Raw genomic sequence first — 10681 nt, 5'->3', positions numbered from 1 at the left:
CATTTAATAGCACAGCATCTGGCCTGGGTACCAGGAGGGGGAGAATCCTTTGGCAGCTAGGAGCCCATTTCCAACATAAATCCTCTTGGGAAGAATCCTGTGCTCCCCATGGCAGGTTCTATGGGGTCTGATGTTCATCTGATTTACAGTTGGGTGAAGGGCAAGTCATGTATTCTGTTCTCAATCTCAAAACTGAGGATAGTAACACAGAAGCTATCTTCTCTGAGCGTTGATTAATATTCAAATAGTGCTTTGATCCTATAGAGTGCTGAGGATTTTTGTTGTACATAATCCCTATAATTCTATTGTGCTGTGAATGAAATAAAATTGCAAGCATCTTCTTTTCAGATACAGAATCAAAATAGATCTAAAATTCTTTGTACGTAGTGAAAGAAATTAAGCTTAAATACAGCTTTTTTTTTTTTCCCCCCCTTGTATAAGTGATTCAAAGTCCACTCAAGTCTGTGGGGGTCTTTCTTCATGCCAGTAGCTTTGAATTGAAGAAGTGGAGGCAGGTGAACCAAATAAAACGGAATAGGAATCACTGTGATACTACTTTCAGTTCTTGTCCATGGTGTTTGCTAAGCCCCAGATCTCTTGAAATCTCTGTGCTGGTTTTTGCTTATGGTAGTCTCCATGGATGTAAGAAGGGAATAAAGTGATTGCGACAAGATTACTGGATGGGCATTAAATCTCAGATTTGAGGCAGCTCTGATTTCATTCAGTTGCATGACATGGACCCACTGGTATGCTAACATCTTCCTAGAAAGTTCTCTTTTTAATTCTTCTCGTGCATTCTTTTTTTTTTTTTTTTTCCCCCCCCAAAATGTGCCTCTCTGAAACATCTCAGAAATATTTGTGTCTGATGAGAAGTGGAGCCCTCGGAGATGGGTTAGTGAGCAGAGCAAGGATATTTAAAATGGGTGACAGATGAAGGCCATTACGGAGCTATTACCATCACACAAAATGCAGCTTAAATAACTTAAGGATATGCATGGTTTCACTGCTCAGGAAATGGCTGTGAGCAGGGAGCAGTGCCACTGCTGGCAAAATGCTGGTCCTGTGAGCAGGGCGCTGCTCCTGGCCACCTTGGTGCATCCCATTTGTGGTGAGGATGAGCAGTAACGTGTCTGCTCTGCTCACAGCTCTGATTTCCAGCTAATTACATACCTTTGCTGAGATTTTCTTACAGCTTAAAGCAGTGCCACAGGGTGATAAACAAATCTGACAGTCTTTGCATGCACCTGTGTAGCATGGCACGTCCTGGTGCATAGGGAAGTGTTGGCCATGCTCTGGGCAACAGTGCATAGCAGGCTGTGCTTGATCTGCACTGTGAGATGCTCTTCTGAGAGCACAGGCATGCTGTGAGATGCAGCCTAGGGAAGCCTCAAAGCCCCACGGGCACCACAGCTGCAGGGCCAGCTCGGAGCAGGCGCTCAGTACAGCTCCTGGCTGCATGGGTACAGCCTGCCATCCCACAGCCCTCAGTGCCACACAGTGATAACAACAGCTTACTTCTTGGTAAATATCTTTTAAACCAATGAATTCAAACAGCACTCTCGATGACTTTTAAAATTTAGAACAAAATGACTAAGCTGTGTGTAATGGATCTCGTGCAGCTAGATGGATGCTGTGCCATTCTCTGCCATTTTCTCCTTCTCAGTTATTGTCATCTGAAGTATTTTTCTCTTCCACTTTGTTTCCATCCTCCTTGCCTCTTACCCCCAGTGTACACAAGGCCTATCCAGAAGGGCTGTTCTTTATGAGGATCGCTATCTTGAGTGAAGCTGGATCACATGGCTGAGCAGCACTGGGGCAGAGGGAACAGATCCTGCCCCTCAGACAGGCAAAGGAGGGATATTGAGCTAGGCAGAAGGCTCCACTGGATGGGGGCAAGTGATTAGACTCAAGATTTCCAGTTGCATTCTGACAGAGGTCAGTTATATAAGGGCTAAATTTCCAGTCCTTACAAGATGCCACAGTAAAGAAAGTAAAAAAAAAAAGTCTCTGTTTATCACAGCTTTGGCTCCTTGCTGCATTCTCCACATTCATTGATTGAATGTTTCTGTTTAGTGGCATTTTCAACACTATATTGCATATTATCTCCCAGTGATATTATCTTGGTCCAGAAGCAAGCTGTGAAAAGTGCTGATTTTGGTAATTACTCTCCCTCAGGTTTTTGAGGCATCCTCCTAGCGGAGGATGACAGGGCTAGGTAGGCTGCTGTGAGCATCAGCCCCGGGCTGGCTAGTAGGGCTGGGTGCAGGCCCCTGGGCTGCTCCAGGCACTGGACTGCTCCATGCCAGAGAGCATCTGTGTCTATCGCTCCACTTTATTCCTTCTCTTTTCTGATACTTTTTATGTTAAGAACACAAGTGGGAGTATTATTATTTTAAGACTATTTCAAACTGTTTTCCTTGGATGCTGCACTGGTTTTCAAGATGAATTTTTCCCTTTTAGGGTTTCCCACTGTTTTTATACTCATAGTAAAGCCTCTTTCATGCAAGAAATCATAGAATCAAAGAATCCTAGAATCACCAAGTTTGGAAAAGACCTCTAAGATCATCCACCTATCCCCACTATTGCCCACTAAGCCATGTCCCTCAGTACTACAACTACACCTACTGTTTTTCTTCTCTGAAGCCTTGCAGAAAATTATCCCAGAGTGGGTGTGAAGGAAGCACCTTGTGTGGTATGAACCCTCCCAGGGGCTACTGCATATGGTAAGATGAACTTCTAGCTGTAAGTGACACCAGGTGGTAGTAATCAATGGCTACATTCTGTATTGATGAGAAAAGTAGATCAATATTGTAAACTTCCCTGTGGACAAACCCTACTTTCATGTAAGTTAGCAAGGTAAAAAATGGACACTTTTTTATATATATGTCAACTGCAATGTCAGAAGCTGTCTTTCCAGACAATCACTTGAAGCAGTAGCAAGGTAGCACAGATCCTGTCTGAACCTCACCCCATGCACACCCTGCAAAGCTTAGCGAATCACTAGTTTGTAGAGTAAGCTGAAGAGCAATAAAGCTTACTGCTGCGAGTGGAGTGGGGGAAATCAGTGATTTCAATGTCTAGGCACTCTGCTGTGGGTTCACCTCCCAGCTGGCCTTTCGTGTGGTCAGAGTATCACAAAGCTGAACTGACATGGGATAGGAAAGAATGAGTGGAGTAGGGTCTGCAGCTGATCAGAAATACTTGAATTTGAGATGGAGAAGAGGCAGAGTTGTGGTTTGTCCTGTGATTGTCCCAAATAAGATTTTGCAAATGAATACTAGGAAAATTTAGCTGAGAATTTTAAGTGAGGAAATGGCTTAGTAGTAGGTATTGGACTGTTAATGGGCTGTGATGCTGACTGAACCTAATGTATTGATTCCAGAGATGTTTCCCTTAGCTTGTTCCTAAAACATATCTACTTTCCATTAAATTAAAAATTAAACAACAATACCTTAATGTCTGTGTATGCTCTGCAAGCATGTTGTTCTGTAAAAGCCATTATATGCAACTGGAATAGATGCTAGGAGTATGACCTTTGTGTTAGAGTGATTAGAGCCCAGCATGGCACAGAAGTGATACCTTCATTTAAGCAATCATTAAGCACTGGTGGCTTGCTCAGCCTGTGCTTTGTTGAGGCCTAACACAAAAAAATGTACAATGTTTAGAAATATGAATTGATTTATTTTACAGAACTTCTCATTAAAAACATTCAGGAAAAAAAAAAGTTTTATTGCAATATCAACTGTTTTGGAAATGTGCTTAGTAAGGAGCTTGGCAGGAATTGAATTAGCAGGCAAGAAATGGCAAAAAAAGTTGTGTGACATGAGCTGCTTCATAACAACTGTTTTCCTCTCACCACAGTTCCTGGCAGAGTCATTGATGGTGAACATCCACCAGATGACATGGGGCAGTTCACACTGTATGTGACAGCCCAGGTCTGGGGCTGTAAGGAAACAGAAGGGCTCACTGAAAAAAGCCAATGTATTACAGGCTATGGCTGAGAACTACAGACTTGAAGAGAACGTTCTGCTGCTAACTTTCCTTCCCCTGGAATGTGTGTGGACTTCCAGTTACGCTGTGAATAGCATAGTGTGAACAGCCGAAAAGCTGCACAGCAGCGTGGGTCTGCATCTTGCCAGCTCAAGGCTGGACAAACACAGACATCTCCCTTCTTTCAGGGAATGCAGCTGACATGGCTGATCTCAGCCTCACGCTGAGAGCTGCTGCAAACAAAGGGCAAATTGCTTGCTGTGCAGTTTTGCATGACCAATCCTGAGAATGATTTTCTACTTCATTTATTTTGTAGCAGCATTTGCAGTGTCTGAGCTTGGACAAAGTACACAGCACTGTTTTAGACATGCCTGGATTTCTGCTGAGCGTTTGTCTGCATTCAATCCTGAGTGCTGATTTAAACTCTATGTCTGAAATGCATTAGAAGGTACAGGCTTTCATCTTGTTTCTCATCCAAACCATAAAGATTAGCTAATTTGGTTCATCCTATAGCTCCTGCAAAAAAGAGTCGTGTGTGTGTGTATAGGAGTCATCACTGAAACTTCCCCTATTCATAGGAACCTACAAAATCCCCAACAAGGGAAGTAAGCCAAATAGCTTTGCACTCTCATCATTCCAACAGAGGCAGCCATTGGGTCCCAGCAGGGATGTTATCATCAACCAGTCTGTGTTTTGAGTGAGACACCAAGAAGCACGGTGTTCTGGGCCAGTATTCCAAGAGAACATATGGCAGTGCCTGCTGATGATGAAAGGTGATGGTGTAACAAATACTGCACCAGTGCTTTCCCACTCTGCACTGAGGTATATAGTTTTCCCCACACTGGTTGATTCTAGTGCAAAGTTATTTTGCATTTTCTACTGTATCAAATTTATTTTTTTGCAATTAAGCCAAGCAGTATTTGCATTCCCTATCATTAGCATTAAAATCTTGGGGCTAACAAAAAGTGAGTCTATCAGCTAGCTTCAGGAGTAGGTAAATGAGCTCTCTTACACAAGGAGATCAATGGAGACTGTCTTCTATTGTGAGATGTCTTTTAATTTTGATGGCTTTACGCATTATGTTTGATAAAGTAGTTTACCACGGGACAAACGTGGTAGCTACTGCTAGAATGATGAATGAGCTAACACTTCAGAGCAAATCTAGTGGAAAGGAACACTTATCACTATGGTATTTTTACTGTTTGAACTTGCACTGAAAGTCATTTTGGTCTGCCAACCTGAACTTTGACATTTCTGCATCATCTCTGCTGTACTGTCCCCTTTGTATGTAGCTGAGTGTCACAACAGACTTTTTGAAGTGCACCTCCAGACTTACGGAACAAGATGAAAGCCTTCCGGTTGGCTTATTCATGTTCTGATGGTCTGAAGAGGATAAAGAATCTCATCTTATGAGAATGTCAATGCATTTGCTAAAGAGCACTTTCTCAGCTGGCAGTAATGACTTGATTCCTAGCAACGGAGAGTTCTGACTTCGTGGATGTCCCTAGCAATTTGAGCATTAGGACGCTGTAGGAGAGCCAGAACTTAACAGCAGATATCATATGGTCACCTGACCTAGCGTTTTTCCTGTTGTTCAGGGCCCAGGAGTAGAACACCTTTCCCCTCAACTTAGAATAACATCGTTATTCAAGGAAATTATTTTAAAATCTTATTTTCTTATTTTCATACATGTTGGTTTTGTTTTGTTTTGTTTGTTTGTTGTTGGTTTTGTTTGTTTGTTGTTGGTTTTGTTTGTTTTCCAGTCTGTAACCAAAGTACCAGTGCTACATTTCCAGCGCCGTTTCTCCCGTAGGTGGGATTATAAACAAGAATTGCCAAAGCATGTCAACATTGAGCACGGCTGCTCACAGTCAGATGTTGCACGGGGGTGTCTTCATTAAAGTGCTGTATTAGTGGCTTCCATTATGGTTCTCTCCTGCAGTGCAAGCATTCTGGATCAGAAGAGACCTGCCATTTCACATGTGCGCCAGCTGTTTCCTTCACCCACCACTGTCAGACCTAGCGCTTTTTTATTTTTGATTACTTACGTGTGTGGAAAGCACAAAAATAAAAGGCCAAGGAAGATTGTTAGATTGTTTCCAGCATGGAGAAGCTGGGTAAGATCACAGAAAAGCCCAAGAAAGTTTTTCACAGCTGCATGCAATGAAGACTGACTCATTTCCCTGACTGCTCATTGCGTTGGGCTGACAACAGGGCGGTCGTTTTTCTGAGAGCCACAGAAGACTTCTGTCCAGGTATCTATTCTTCCTTTGTTCTTGCTCTCCTGTTTGCTCGGCTCTTTATTCTCTGATTTCGATTATGGATTTACCATCCTTCAGAGACACTTCCCACCTCCACCTTTCTCATCTTAAAACCTCCCATGGTTCGGTGCTCAGATGGCAGCCGCAGGATGCCTGGTCATGGCCTTGATGCATGTGGTAGTCAAGCAAGCTAAACTCATAACAGAAAGCACTGCCCGGTAGGTATTTGTCATGCAGAGAGGTAAAGCTGTGCCTACTGGAGCTGAAGAAACAATGGAAATAATGTGTATTCATAAGGCCTGGCTCAAGCAGAGTACTCCCACCATGACAGCACGTGTACAGCATGCACATGCCCTGCCTGCCTTCAGCAGCTCCAGGTACCCTTTACCTGTGCTCAGTGGCACACCTGCAAGGAGCACTGACTCTATGCCTCGTTTTCTACCAACATCGGGTCTTCTTCATCCAGCAGAGCCATCCCAGAACAGGTGTAGATCAATCACACTGTCCTGACAGTGGGACTGATTTGCAGGCATTACGCTCATGTTTAAAAATTCTTACCTGGTGGTGCTTGGAGCCTCTCATCCCGTGCTGTATTTGAAGCAGGACTCCTGCTTTGTTTTGAGATCCTGCTCCAGCTTAGAAAGAACTAGCATGATCACGACAGCAAATCTGAGCACCAAGCTGTTCCTGCCGAGCTGCACAGCAGTTTGCAGAAAGCTTGCTGACAGTAGCAAACACTTGCTGGCCTGTGCACAGGAATTTCAGCTCTGGGCATGCAACCAACTGAACATGTAAGCTTCTATTTCTTTCTTTGAACCATCCTTCTGCTTCAAATAATCTTCAGAGAAAAGGATTCAAAACCTCCATATCCTGTATCCAGTGGTCTTGAAAAACCACAGAAAAAGCAAGATCTAGCTCAAAGCTGGGGCTCTGGGGACAGAGGGGTGCTGGTGCTCACCTTGCTTGTCCCACTCAGAACAGTCAGGCCTGGGAAAGTGGCACCGAGTTCATGCAGATGAAGCAAAGCAGCATTTGAAGGTCCCTACCCTCTAGTTATGCCTGAGCAGTATTCACAACATTGATTGCTACTATATTGGATATAAGGATGGGTTGAAGCCCTGGAGATCACCCAAAGGGGTAGACTCGTTTCCTGAAATGATAGAGCCCAGCAGATAGGCAAAGTGGAAGAATAGAACAGTCACTTTTCTCAGCATCAGGTACATGTTCTGGAATTGGTTTCACTTAATGTGAAGCGTTGCTCTCCGTTTCCCTTCTCAGTTTTAACAGTTGAGGTAATCGCAGCTTTGCAAACTGTGGTTGCATACTAATGGTTTCAAGTAAAGCTGTTAGTGCTGTTCTTGATATCCTACTGCAGCACTTGAGTGAGCAACCACAGAAATGAAACCAACTTGTGGATGCAGACCACTTGTTTGGTGGAGTCATGAAAGGAACTAACGATAAGACAGTCCTGGAGAAAGGATCTTAATTTATGATGAAAGATACTTTATTTATTAAACTGTGGGTCTCTATTTCAGATATGGAAATTGCTGCAGTAAGGACCCACTACCAGAATTTAGTGGACTGCAGTGTCATTTGCAGTGTTCTTGCATGCCTGCCACCAGGCTGTACTAAGTTAGCTTTGGCAGGGTGCTCAGCAGGTGACTTTGGAGATAAATGAGATATCACAAACTCGGTGGTATGAAGCTGCATTCAAATGGCTTGCACCTGAGAACAGCTGCCTAATTAAAGGAATATCATAGGAAAGGGAAAAAAAAAAAAAAAAGCAGATCAGATGCAGGAAGGAGATGAAGGGTTTCATTCTACCTCGCCTCAGGAGTCGATCATACTAAAATATTGCTCTTTTTATGACTTTTGTTTGTGTCCTGTGAGAAGTCCTGCCTGCCACCTGGCCTCCCACAGCACAGAGCAGAGTTAAGTGAGGTGGAGGCAGCAGATGTGACAGCAGGGAAGTGAACTGATACCTGTGGGTTTGCCACATGGTATTACAGTTATCTCCTTAAGCTGCGAGGCAGAAATCTTGCTGGATAATAGGAAAGTAAGCTTAGCTGGTGGGAGTTATGTGTTCATCTCTGGAACACCTGCATGTCTGAGTAACGCTTTTGGGAGAGCTGGTCAGAAGAATAGTTTTCCTCTAAGAAATACCACAGAAAGTCCATCTTTGTTATTTTGTACAGAACAATGATCTTTCAGAGCGGGGAAGGAAGATAAATTGCTATGCCTCCATTGTAAATGGTCAGTGGAACAGTGAAAACCTCTGCTTGGAAACACAGGATAGGTCCACAGGAGAGCTCTGAATATCATTCACTACATCTGGCCCATATATAAATTGGGTGGTTTTAGTGATCAAAGCCTGCTTTTATCTGTGGTAAGATCCCAATTCAGATGCACTTGCTGCTGCTCACACCCATAGTGTACTTAGCCCAACAGGTTAACACCTCCTCCCAGTGCAGGCCGGGAGACCCCTCTTCATGGGAATTGCCTCACTGTGTCTCCTTCACTTGGGGTGTGCAGGGATTTGAATAAAACCACAGTCGTACCTCCCAGCTCGCACTACCAAATGGTCTTTAACAGAAAGAACCAAATGCAGCCCTGAGCTTCTTTTCCCCAAGACTCACTGAAATACAGCGTGTTTGTGTGTGCAGCACCTGTAGATGATTCTGTGCACAAGAGATGCCTCTATAAAATATCATATTGGGGTCACTTCTGAAATACTTGGTCAAACTTCAGTTGAAAGGAGAAGCAGACTGTTTTGTTTCCAGCTCAGGCATTTCCTTTACTTGAAACTTTGAGAGCCTTCATTAGCAATAAACCAGGGTGCAAGCTGACACGTGGATTCACTAGTGTTCTGCTTACAGTGGTTCAGAGTTGGCCTGTTTTCTTGCACCATATGCAGACAAATCCACCTCCCCTCAGAATGCTCACAGGCTTTGTTTTTTACAGAAATGCCGGCCTATCCAGTGACACAAGACCTTGAAGATGCATGTGTGTGTGTGCCATTCTAGTCAACAGAGCTGTTTCCGTGCCGAAAGTAGAGCACACTGACTGCTTGGGCCAGGCTATTGACAGAGCTGAAATAAGCAACTATTTCCGCATTTGTTTTTTGTGCTGAGGACAAAGAAAACATCAGAAATATTTGTTCAACTGAATTGACATACACCTACCCCAGAAAGTATTTGCATTTTGCCTGGGTTGAATTTATTTCAGGCTTTTCTGTTGCACTCACAGAAGGACAACACATCCCAGTCTGAGTGCTCATAGGCACGCAGCTTTAACAACAATTAGTTCCACTGATAGGTTATCTGCACAGCTGACAGAGATATTGATGAGGAAAAAAAAAAGCTGTTTGGAGTAGTGACATCTGAAACAACTGGTTTTAAAGCAGGTAGAAATATAGCTATTGATTGATGGAAGGGGATTATTCTGGCCTTTAAGTGTACAATTTTGCTTTCTTAGCTCAGCGAGACAATGGTGAAGTTTTCAGAAAGGAAAAAAGAAAAGCAGCAGGGGCTGATTGAATATCTTTTGGAGAAAACTACAGAGTATAGGAAGCCACAGTTATTTTCCTTATTACTTCTCAACCACCCAAATCTGATACTGAGAACACTGACTTTGGGGTAAGATGTAAGAGGTGCCATTGTTCAGAACCTGTCTGGGAAGAGGAAAGTAACTGCTTTTCTGAGACTAGGAGATGGGTAGGTCAGATCGGCAGGCTGAGGCACGTGGAAATTAAAAATGTCTTGTGGTGTTGATAAATGACTGAGAAATCAGGACTAGGATTTGTTCCAGAATCAAGCCAACAGCCACGTGCCAGTCACAGGGGCTTCACCTCTTTTCTCCAGGCCTCTGATTATCTGCCTCCATTCATGCCCACACAGAGGGTTGGCACACGGCATTATGTCTAACCTATCAGGAGGAATTTTAGTGAGATAGATTACTTCAGTCTTTTCACAGTAGCTGAAAAACAAATTTCCGCCTCTGTTTTCCCTTTGTCAGCTGGTCAGGGCAAAAGCAAACAAATTTACAGACTATAGACCTGTGATTCAGTCCGTGTACCGAGTGTACCAGTTAGCAGGCATGGTAGTTACCCTCCACCTGCTGAACCAGGCAGCTGTGTGGAGACGTTAACCAGCATTACGTGCTGATGATGCTCATATCGATAAGAACAAAAAGTCTCTGAACAGATCCCTCCCGAGCAAAAGAAAAACCTTGTGACTTTATCATAAACAGCTCATCAGCTGCAGCAGCTACGGATTTGAGCATGGAAATTTGGCATGGAAACGGCCTTTCAGAATAATGTCAGCGAGCATTCCCATGAAAAGCTGCATTTAATCAGCAGCAGAGCTGGAAAACGTTGTCTTGCAGAGGCTGCAGCCCTGCCGGTTCTGCTGCGCGTGAATGCGATCGTTATC

Source organism: Meleagris gallopavo, chromosome 11 (assembly GCF_905368555.1).
Source record: "Meleagris gallopavo chromosome 11, MGAL_WU_HG_1.1, whole genome shotgun sequence".
NCBI classification, from domain to species: domain Eukaryota; kingdom Metazoa; phylum Chordata; class Aves; order Galliformes; family Phasianidae; genus Meleagris; species Meleagris gallopavo.
Note: the sequence above shows the minus strand (reverse complement) of the source record.